The 11,386-nt window shown below is 42.6% G+C and overlaps 1 long non-coding RNA gene across 2 annotated transcripts; it reads left to right on the top strand.

Annotated features, from left to right (window-relative positions):
* Positions 1–480: 480 nt before the first annotated feature.
* Positions 481–6,727, top strand: LOC118518559 (uncharacterized). 2 transcript variants are annotated; one of them, XR_013444347.1, is made up of 3 exons: positions 481–642; positions 5,838–5,964; positions 6,654–6,727. It is a non-coding gene; the product is annotated as an uncharacterized LOC118518559 (long non-coding RNA). The 2 variants fall into 2 exon arrangements; XR_013444348.1 differs by lacking the exon at positions 481–642 and adding an exon at positions 2,722–2,798.
* Positions 6,728–11,386: the final 4,659 nt, after the last annotated feature.

Raw genomic sequence — 11,386 nt, 5'->3', positions numbered from 1 at the left:
GATGTGGGAAAAAAGGCAGAAGAAAAATTACTATATTTCCTTACTACCTACAGCCCATTGACAAGTCCTTGAACCAGGCAGAGTGACATTCCTCCAGGGACTCAACTGCCTCCAACTTAATACTTTGCCAAGGGCAAAGGCAATCTTATCCCAGCCCCCAGGATCCTGTAAGTCTCCTTTAACATATAAAAACTCCTTTGGAAACTTCCTTTATCTCTACCTGGCAAAATACATGTTGGCAATCAACCTCCAAACATAGGACCCCCCAATATACATCTGAAGGATCTCATGACTGAGTTTTTACTAAACAGTAATAAATGACCTTTCCTAACAATAGCTAGCTCCCTCAAGGTCCTGGAAACCCTGTTTCCAAAATACCTGGGAGGCTTAAGCTATCCTTAACCCCCTCCCAACTCCAAAGTATATAATGGGCCACTCCTCATGGCCCCAGTGCAGCTCTTTTTCTGCCCACAGGTCCTGTCCTGCTTTAATAAAACCACCTTTTTGCACCAAAGACCTCTCAAGAATTCTTTCTTGGCTATCAGTTTTGAACCCTAGTGTCTTTTCTACATCATCTATTGAGAAGAGAGATGATACCAGAAATTAACTTTTCAGATCATAAAGAGTTGCCTGCATGGAGTGGTAAGCCATTGTTTGACATACATTTCCTCTTTCCTGTGAATATATGTCCCTGCTTTGAAATTCTACATCCCTACTTCCTCTGTCACAGTGGCATGGAAGCTTCAATCACCTGTCTTTGAGCCTCATGTCTTTCAGTTTCCCATAATTAAAATTCTGTTTTTATCTTGTTAGACGTCTTGAATCATTTTAATTATTAGACTGGCCAAAGAATTGAGAATGGAGCAAGAAAAACAAATTTTCCTCTCCTAACATTCATTTCTTGTTTTTAATTTTTTTATAAAAAGATTTTATTTATATATTTGAGAGAGAGAGAATGAGAGAGAGCTCATGAGAGGGGTTAGGGTTAGAGGGAGAAGCAGACTCCCTGCTGAGCAGGGAGCCTGATGCGGGACTCAATCCAGGGACTCCAGGATCATGACCTGAGCTGAAGGCAGTTGCTTAACCAACTGAGCCACCCAGGTGCCCCTAACATTCATTTCTGTTGTATGAATTGACCTCCATGCTTTAGACCCAAAATATAATGTGAAGAGTTGGGGATAAGGAAGAACAGCAGCTTTATTGCTTTGCCAGCAAAGGAGGCTGCAGCAGGTCAGGGTCTTCAAAACTGCAAGCCCACCCAGGGGAAGGGGTTGGGCTTTTGTAGGGAAATACAGGATCTAGCCGGTTTCCACAGGAACTGTGGGTTGCCAACCCTGTTCATCACGTTGTCAGGGTGGAAGAAGGTTCCTGAAACGAAGGTTCCCTTCGCTCCTGAGAAAAGAAGAGGGAAGGGTTTGCGCAGGGGAGGTTTGGAGGGGAGAGGAATAACCTGAAACATTAATGCAGCCATTTGGATTTTTGTTCAACTTGATGCTTTTAAGTGGTTTCCATTTCAGTCACCAGGACAACTATAGGAAGACTACTTCATATTTTACAGTGAGAAACCACTCAGTATTTTCTAGAATGGGTAAAATAAAAAGGATAAAACACCAAATTTCAGGGAGAATGTTGAGGAATTCTCATATCTTGCTGATGGTATGGTAAAAGTACATTCAGTTTGGAAAACCGTTTTGGAGTTACATATGAAAATAAACATTTACCTAATGAAGGGGAGCTTTTTGTCACCCTAAAATATGTCTCTGGCCTAAGGATTATATTAGGCTGGTATTTTTTTTTTTTTTTTTAAGATTTTATTTATTTGACAGAGACACAGCAAGGGAGGGAACACAAGCAGGGGGAGTGGGAGAGGGAGAAGCAGGGGGAGTGGGAGAGGGAGAAGCAGGCTTCCCATGGAGCAGTGAGCCCGATGCGGGGCTCCACTGAACCCTGGGATCATGACCTGAGCCAAGGGCAGATGCTTAACGACTGAGCCACCCAGGTGCCCCTAGGCTGGTATTTTAAAGAAAAGAGTAGATAAAGGAAAGGCTCTGAAACCCAGAATGTTTCCCTTTGTGAGAGACATTTGCATTTATAAGGGAAAACTTCATTTGTAAGGGGGTCTCCCTCTGTGTAGCAGAAAGAGGGAGAATGTGTCAGTCTCCAGAAACTGATTAGTGGAGAATGGATCTAAATCTGCTCACAAGCACAGCCTTAGTCACCGTGCTTTGCCTGGTCACCTCCCCAAATGCTTCCCAATAGGATCACGTGTGGAGTTTCAAAAAGGATCACATCTGCTGCCCTCCCCCTCAGATTCTGTCAATTGGTCTGGCTGAAAACTACAGTGTTGTGTTAATTAAGGGCTCCAGGTGATTCTAAGTGAGGCCAGGGTTAAGCACAAGGACTTGAGGTGAGACGGGCTCTGGCTCAAGGAGAGGTAACAGGGTCTCTGCTACGTGAGTCTGGGAGGGTCAGGTCCTTGGAGCACAGGGTTCCTAGGCTGTAGCTGAATTTGTGGGCGTCTGTGGGAGGGGAGGCCCCCTGAAAGCAAAGAAGGAAAAGTCAAGGAATAGTCTTCCAGTAGGAGCTCAGTTTTTGAATAGCTCCTGACACAAAGGACTAGGAAGTTGGGCTTTTTCTGCGTTTCAGGGTCCTGCCTTCAGGGAAGCAGTTTCAGGTGAAGAGGCTCTGTTGTTGGCTTTAAGGGCATTTTCTCCTGATGCTGCTGTGACTTCTCCACAAATAACTTGTGAGAAAGAAATCTAGAGGACGAGGTGAAAGAAGAAATGGCCAGTTCTCAGGTAAGCCTAGTGTCCCAGGAGAGGCCGTGTCATGTTTTTCTCCTAAAATTCCTTGCATTTAGAAATTGCCTATGTTAATTCCTGTAGTTCTGATGTTTCTGCCTTATGTTTTCACCTATTTTTAAGATCTTCTCAGAAATGATGCTCAAGGTGAGGTCTTCAGAACACTTCTCTAAGTGTTCTCCAACCGCTCCCAGAGCCTTCTCTCTTGTGTCTCCAACCTGGCTTATTATAGGGCATCAACAGTTGTTACTTTGAATTAAAGTCCTCCAAGTATTGAAAGTATTTTCTTTTTTTTTTTTTTTTTTAGATTTTATTTATTTATCTGAGAGAGAGAGAATGAGAGACAGAGAGCATGAGAGGGAGGAGGGTCAGAGGGAGAAGCAGACTCCCCGCCGAGCAGGGAGCCCGATGCGGGACTCGATCCCGGGACTCCAGGATCATGACCTGAGCCGAAGGCAGTCGCTTAACCAACTGAGCCACCCAGGCGCCCGAAAGTATTTTCTTGGTGACAGATCTACAGGGGAAGGCATTGAGTCTTAAGATTCCTATTGCTGATGAGGTTTGTTCCTGGGATATCAGTGAAGGAAAACATTTCTAATTTAGGTCTCATGTGGTTACTTTATCAGCTCTGTGTAGACCAGGGGTAAGAAAATTAAGAAATAAACCCGATGAATTTGAGGTCCAGAGTAACTCCAAAAGTTCTCTGAAAGAAAAGTGGGGCGGGGGGGGGGGTGCTTGAGACTTGCTCTTTAGAAACAGATATTGTATTTAAAATAACCCTAGAGGGGGAGCTGGGGCGGGGGGGGCGGTGCTTGAGACTTGCTCTTTAGAAACAGATATTGTATTTAAAATAACCCTAGAGGGGGAGCTGGGGGGCTCAGTTGAGGAAGCCTCAAGACTGTTGATTTCAGCTCAGGTCATGGTCTCAGTCCTAGAATGGAGCTCTTCCTTTGGCTCCATGCTCAGAGGGGAGTCAGCTTGAGATTCTCTCCCTCTCCCTCTACCCCTCCCCTGCACTAAAATATAAATAAATCTTTAAATAAAATATACTGGCTATTACAGGACATGGAAACTGGTGTCTAAATGTGGTGTCTCTGCCAGTCAAATGGGGACCCCAAACGTAGGTCCATGATTGGGTGGAAGTCAAGTGGGAATTGAAAAGAATTCACCTGAGGCAGAACCACGTTGTTAGAAGTTTCCTGAATACACTGCGAGAGGGCACCAGGCAGGACAGCCGAGGAGCGGCGGTCTGCAAGGAGCAGTGGGTGGGATGAGGGCTCTTTTAAAAGCAGGAAGGTGAGAAGTTATGGGGATTTATGGAATTTTCCCTTCCCTTTTCTGGTCACTGAAGCTGGTTGTCAGTAGCCTGTTGGTTAATGGGCCTATGGCTATTTTGAGGTGGGTCATCTGTTGGGCCAGTCTCTGTTCAGCCAAGGGGTCACTGTGGGCTCTTGCCTAAAAGCAGCCTCTATAGAAACTATAGGTGATTGAACTGTATATATATCCACTGTATTTTCATAATTAGATTTATATTCTGAATTCCTGTTTTCAGACAACAAGGAAACACCAGTGATGGTGTGTCCTTGATGTGCCTTAGGCACTGATAACAGTTTGTTTCCATACAACTGATGCTAACTGCTTTTATTGTCTTGGTGCTCTTTGTCAGATTCCTCCCCTGCAATGTTCATATTTCCCCTCTTAGTCATTTGTAAGGAACTTGAATGTACTCAGCAATATGCAGAGACCATCACAGTTCAACTGGAAACTTCTTTGTTCTGAGCTACTCTTGTAGTTTTTTTTTTTTTAAGATTTATTTTTAGAGAGAGCACATGAGTGGTGGTGGAGGGGGACAGGGAGAAGTAGACTCCCCACTGAGTGGGGAGCACAATATGGGGCTCCATCCCAGGACCCTGGAAACAGAACCTGAGCTGAAGGCAGATACTTAACCAAGTGCCCTTGCTTCTAGTTTCTGAGGAAGAGAACAAAGTCAAAAGAAGTGTGGATAAAAGTAAATTTCCCTCAACTTGCAGCCCATTGATAAATACTTGAGACAGAGTATGACATTCTTCATGGAATTCACAACTGTCTTAATGTTTTATTAGAGGGGAAAAGCAACCTTAGCTTGACAATAACCAGAGCTCTGGGGTTCTGTTAAGTCCTCTTTAACATAAAAAAATGCCCTTGGAATCTTCTTTTATCTTTCCCCCCAAATACGTTGGCCATCATCCTCTATGCACAGCACCCACTGATACATATCTGAAGGGTCTTACAACTAAGGTTTTTTACTCGACCATAGTTAAGTGACCTTATCACACCAGTGAGGCCCTCAAGGTCCTGGAAACTTTGCTTTCAGATTCCGTAGAGGTTGCTGCTATTGCTTACCCACTCACCATTTGTAAGTATAGGATAAATTACTGCTCACAACTCCAGTGCAGCTCTTTTGACCCATGGGTCCTGTGCCTGTGCTTCAGTAAGACCACATTTTTTTGTACCAAAGACATCTCAATAATTCTTCATCATTCACTCCAGCATTTCACATCAAAAACGTCTCAAGAATTCTTCCTTGGGGCGCCTGGGTGGCTCAGTCTCGTTAACTGTCTGCCTTCGGCTCAGGTCATGGTCCCAGGGCCCTGGGATCGAGCCCCGCATTGGGCTCCCTGCTCAGCAGGAAGCCTGCTTCTCTCTCTCCCACTCCCCCTGCTTGTGTTCCCTCTCTCGCTGTCAAATGAATGGATAAAATCTTAAAAAAAAAAAAAAAAATTCTTTCTTGACCATTGGCTCCTATCCCACATCCCATCAATTTCCACTGGACAATGAGGGCTCTCACCTTGGTGTAGTTGATATAACTTCTGGGAGTGGAGGTTCTCAGTCAGTCAGCTCTCTGTCCCATAGGTCTTTCTTTTATTCCACACTCATGTCACAGAGCAGGGAAAGTCAGGTCTTGGGTCTAGCTGGTGACATTAACTCCCTCTTTCATCTTAGGAACCATTGTGAACTCTGCCAATGGCCACTTGGTAACTGTGGTATTTATTGCAGGGACTGCTGACATTCAGGGATGTGGCCATAGAATTCTCCCAGGAGGAGTGGGGATGCCTGAACCACACTCAGCGGGAATTGTACAGGGATGTGATGTTAGAGAACTACGGACACCTCCTCTTCTTGGGTGAGGATGACTCCTTCCAGATTTCCCAAACCACACTAAGTGTTTTCTTCCTTCCTGTGAAGACTGTCTCTTGGAAGATTCCTCCGTGAATGACTGGAATTCAGATCTAGGCCGCAAGGGAAATGAGGGGTTTGTAGATGTAGAGAAAAATGTTCATGATGTTTCCTTTTCAGCTTTAGCTTCCCCTTCCTTAAGGTAACATCATCACTTCTGTAGATTACTGGCAATTCTAAACACTGAGTGGCATAAAAATGGTACTGCCCACATTTTTTTTTGTTTTTTTTTAAGATTTTAATTATTTGAGAGAGAGCATGAGTGGGGTGAGGGGCAGAAGGAGAAGCATACTCCCCACTTATCAGGGAGCCGGATGCAGGGCTGAATCCTGGGACTCCGGGATCATGACCTGAGCTGAAGGCAGACCCTTAACCAACTGAGCCACTCAGGTGCCCCGGTATTGCCCACATCTTAAGCTAAGCTTAGATTTCCACTCCTTATTATTGTGTCCACTACTTGGAAGTGGAGGTCAGAATGTGAATATTGGAAATCCGTTCTTCGTGTTCTAAAGGGGCTATTTGGCAACATTTGGGAAATTATTTTCTAGAATTCTACAATGTCTTCTCTACTGAGCACAATCATGATTGAAAGTTGAATCCCCAGCAGTATTCATTTTCTTTCTATCTAATAAACAGGTCTCATTGTGTCAAAGCCAGACCTGATCATCTTTTTGGAGCAGGAGCAGTTCTGGGGTGTGAAGAGAAAGGAGACAGTAACCTTCCATCCAGGTAGGTGGGAATGAACGAGGCAGGTGACAGAGGTGAGGTTTAAATGTAAAGGTGGAAGATCGACCTTAAACTGTGGTTCGAGTAGCTCTCCTTGGATGGAAATGCGTTTGAGAAGCCTGTCACACATGTTCTGGGCGTTTATCATGTCTGCGTTTTGGTAATTTCCCAGTTTAAGAAAGTGGAGTTACTACTTTAGAACGCATGATACCTTCCTCTCTGTCTTCAGCTCTGGAGTCTCTTCATTGTTTGAACAAAGGCTCACCGTTTGTCTGAGCAGCCAGCACACTGCATCCAGAGGGTGCTCTCATTCCCTCTGTGTCCCATGTCAGGCAGGTGAAAGAAGCCAGATCATTCAATATTCAGGTCACTCATTTGTTTCTCTTTTGAGGAGAGGTAGGATTTACTCACAGTGTTGCCATGGAGTGTCAGAGGGTGAGCAGCTGTTGTGAGAAAGTGTCACAAATGCTCGTCCGATGTGCCTCTTGTTCATTTGTATTGTCTGGAGATGCTGTGTTCTCCTAACTGGCTTCTGGAACATTCTAAAAGGTAATTTGGTCCATTTTTGTCTCCATGGAGGAGCAAAGTCCTGGTGACTCCTATTTCTCCATTCTGTTGCTGTCCTAGGATGGGTATTAATTTGGTATGCATGTGAATGCAGTAAGTGGGATGTCTTATTTTTCATCTGTTCATGGTGTCTTTCTTTAACACCCCAAGCTTGTTGGCAAAGACCAGCAAAGAAGATTGACTGCATAGAGTGATAGGGGAAGATGTGGCAGCAGTGGACCTGAGTATTTATACTTAATGAATGACTGGGAAGGGGATGGGGCTAGTGAAGGGCAAGAAGTATGCTATGATGTATATAACCAGACTGGGACAATTAACCGTAATTAAATCCTACTGCCAGAAGAGAGCAAGGATATAAAACATTTGGGGGGAAACCCCACCTTAAGTCAGTTATATTTGCAGAACAATGTCATTCATCCCAAGGGCCCAAATCCATTAAAAAAAAAAAAGTATATATTCTGAAAGGACCTTTTGAAGTTTGGAAAGTCACCTAGTCCATGCTGAAAGTAATCCTTCAAAGCATTTCAAATGTAAGATTGTATTAATCATTCACGGAAACATTTCTGAAAGTTAGATATTTAAACGTGAAGATAAAAATTCTAAATGTGATTGATTGGAGAAGTCCTTTTTTAGAAGGTTCATTGTTCTCCCACCAACACATAATCCCTCCTTGTTCCAAAGTCTCTAATTTTGATAAACACAGGAGGGCCTTTATTGAAACATTACAGTTCAATAGTTATCACATAATACTTAACTTGGAGCAAGTTTTCATGTGTTGTGAACTTAGGAAGATCTTTACCGAGGACTCTATCTTTCATAATTACAGAGGTATTTATAATGGAGACAGAACTTACCAATGCAATGGATCTAGGAAAAAAGTTAACCAAGGGTCAAATCCCAGTAATCCTCAGAGAACTTAGTCTTCAGAGAACCAATATCAAAGTAATAAATGTGGGAAAGACTTATGAAAGCTCAAATCTCATTGTACATCATTTTATCCTCACTGGAGAGAGGACTTAGAAATGTAGTAATTGCGGCATAGCTTTTCACTTATATTCAAAACCTCAACAGCAGAGATTCTATAATAGGAAGAAACCTTACAAGTGTATAAAATGTGGCAAAGCCTTCAACTACCACTCGAAACTTACCAAGCTAAGGTCAGATACAGTGGGGAGAAGGCTGACAAATGTAAAATGTGACAAAGCCTTTAAGCGGAACTACCAACTTTGTGAACAGCAGATGCATAGTAGAGAGAAGCCCTTAAATGTAAAGAATGAGGCAGGGTATTTAATTCATAATCAAAACTATTCAACCTGAGATAATCATCCTGTGGAGATAGCTTACAATTGTCCAGAATGGTGGCAAAGTCCTGGAGCTGCACCCTTAGTGAACATCAGACGAAGCATACCATATAGAAACCCTAGAAATGTAAAATTAATGCAAGACTTTTGGTTTTAATACACACTTCAGAAAAAGTTATTTGTCTTTAATGATTTTATCCTTTATAATTGGCAAACTGTGTAATGGAAAGGCAAATCTAACACCAAAAAATTGGCAGCAGAAAGCAGTAAGTCAATACCACTTTTCAGACATAATTCAAAATCAGAGTATTTTTTTAAAGATCTTATTTATTTATTTGACAGAGACACAGCGAGAGAGGGAACACAAGCAGGGAGAGTGGGAGAGGGAGAAGCAGGCTTCCCGCCGAGCAGGGAGCCCGATGCGGGGCTCGACCCCAGGATCATGACCTGAGCCGAAGGCAGACGCTTAACTGACTGAGCCACCCAGGTGCCCCACACATTCTGAATTTTAAATAGTTTGCCAGTTGGGTTTTAAGGAGGATACAGTGGTGGTTTATTAAAAGTTGGATGGGGGTGCCTGGGTGGCTCAGTCAGTTAAGCATCTGCCTTCGGCTGAGGTCATGATCCCAGCGTCCTGGGATCGAGCCCCACATCAGGCTCTCTGCTCAGCGGGGAGTTTGCTTCTCCCTCTGCCTTTGATCTGCCTACTTGTGCTCTCTCTCTCTGTCAAATAAGTAAATCTTAAAAAAAAAAAAGAAAAAAGGCTGGATGCATCTTCACAATAGGAATTGTTACAAGTCAAGAATATTAGTTACGCAGTTAAAATAATAAAAATTTCACAGACAACTGAGAAAAGTATAGCTGACTCTTCCGTAAAAGGGTGTAAAATCATTGTAAATCCACATTTACTCAATGAAGACCCTCAGTTTGAAAAGCATGGAAACTACAACTCACAGGTCATTGTATCAGAAGAACAAGAATGGTCCTTCCTTGAGTGACTGTCATGGTATTTTGACCAATGATCATACAGTGATTTTGCAGTGGTTTGTTTAGAGTATTTCAACTTTATGTATTTGAATTAATAACACTAAATGGATTTTAATGTGTTAACACTGATGTGTAATAAATAAAGTGTGATCCTGCACCAACCTTAGCCTGCCCCAATTTCATCAAGGTTGCAGGTAAACAGACAGTAACACAAAGTACACTTGACCCTTGAGCAACATGTTTAACTGTGTGGGTTCCCTTATAGTCAGATTTATTTATAGTACAGTACTATAAGTGTATTTCTCTTCCTCTTGATTTCCTTAACATTTCCTTTTCTGGAGCTTCCTTTACTGTAGGAATACCATATATAACATAGGTAACATAAAATATAGGTTAAGTGACTGCTATAGGTAAGGTTTCTTTTCAACAGTCTATTAAAATTAACCGTTGGAGAATGGAAGTTACACATGGGTTTTCTTTTCTTTTCTTTTTTAAGATTTTATTTATTTGACAGAGAGAGACACAGTGAGAGCGGGAACACAAGCATGGGGAGTGGGAGAGGGAAAAGCAGGCTTCCCGCCGAGCAGGGAGCCCGATGCAGGACTTGATCCCAGGACCCTGGGATGATGACCTGAGCTGAAGGCAGACGCTTAATGACTGAGCCACCCAAGCGCCCCTACACATGGGTTTTCAACTGCATGGGTGGTGGGTACACCGAACCCCTGCATTATTCAAGAGTCACTTGTACTTGTTAAAGCAGTGGGATGATATCACTAATAATTTTTCTTCCCAGTGGCCCTAAACCTTGAATTATTTGTGATTAATTTTCCCCCAAGATTCGGTATTATATCTTTTCTTTTTGAAACTGCTGGGACATTAGGGTGCTTTTAATGATGATGATAGAGTAGTAGTATGGATACTGTGGGTAACAAATGGGTGATACTACTGACTTGGAATCCAGTTTCTATAACCAGACTGCCTGCAGGGAATTTGAAATAACTGTAGCTCCACCCATTAGCAAATACACTAGATAACAGCCCCTATAGTCACAAGCAAAGGTAATTTCCTGATCTGACTTCCCCAGTAGCCTCTTTGAAAGTGTCCGATCCCAGTATATTTATCATGAGCATCCCTTAGAGAAGACCCCTGCAGTGTTGACCATCCTCATCCACTCATTCTGGTTTGAATTGTGCATTCTAGACTTGGCCCAGACAGTGAAAAGCACTCCTACCAGGAACCCTAAAAAGACATCTACCCCAGTTCCTGCCACACTCTCTGCCTGCATTCAGTCTTGACCTCTTCATGTTGTCCCTCAAGGCATATTGGGTACATCCTCCAGGATCTATGAGTAGTAAACTTTATTTCAATTTCTTTGTTTCCTTTTGTTGAACCATGGCTCACCATCTAATACCCAGGTGTTCTGCCTAACTACTGCTAATTGAACAAAGTCACTACAAATATAATTAGAAGCCGTATCTACAGAATTCTTAATCACTATGAAATTTTACCCTAGATTTTTCTTTCCTCCTGTTTTTTTTGTTTGTTTTGTTTTTGGGGTTTCTTTCTTTTTTTTTTTTTTAGCATACAGAACACAGTTTTATGGTTTAGATATGTACAGAAAGGAATATATTACATTAAGCTAAAGATAGATTTTGGAGTAACAGAAATAACTAGGAAGGAGTATGAGTGTGCTTATGTATTTATGTGTATGTGTATTTATATCTTCAGAAGGAAAGGGAATATGGGATCAAGAGAGATAATTTGCAAATTTCAAATTGATGATTTCCT

The sequence above is a fragment of the Halichoerus grypus genome, chromosome 15 (assembly GCF_964656455.1).
Source record: "Halichoerus grypus chromosome 15, mHalGry1.hap1.1, whole genome shotgun sequence".
Lineage (NCBI taxonomy): Eukaryota > Metazoa > Chordata > Mammalia > Carnivora > Phocidae > Halichoerus > Halichoerus grypus.
This window is presented reverse-complemented; position numbering and strand designations above follow the sequence as displayed.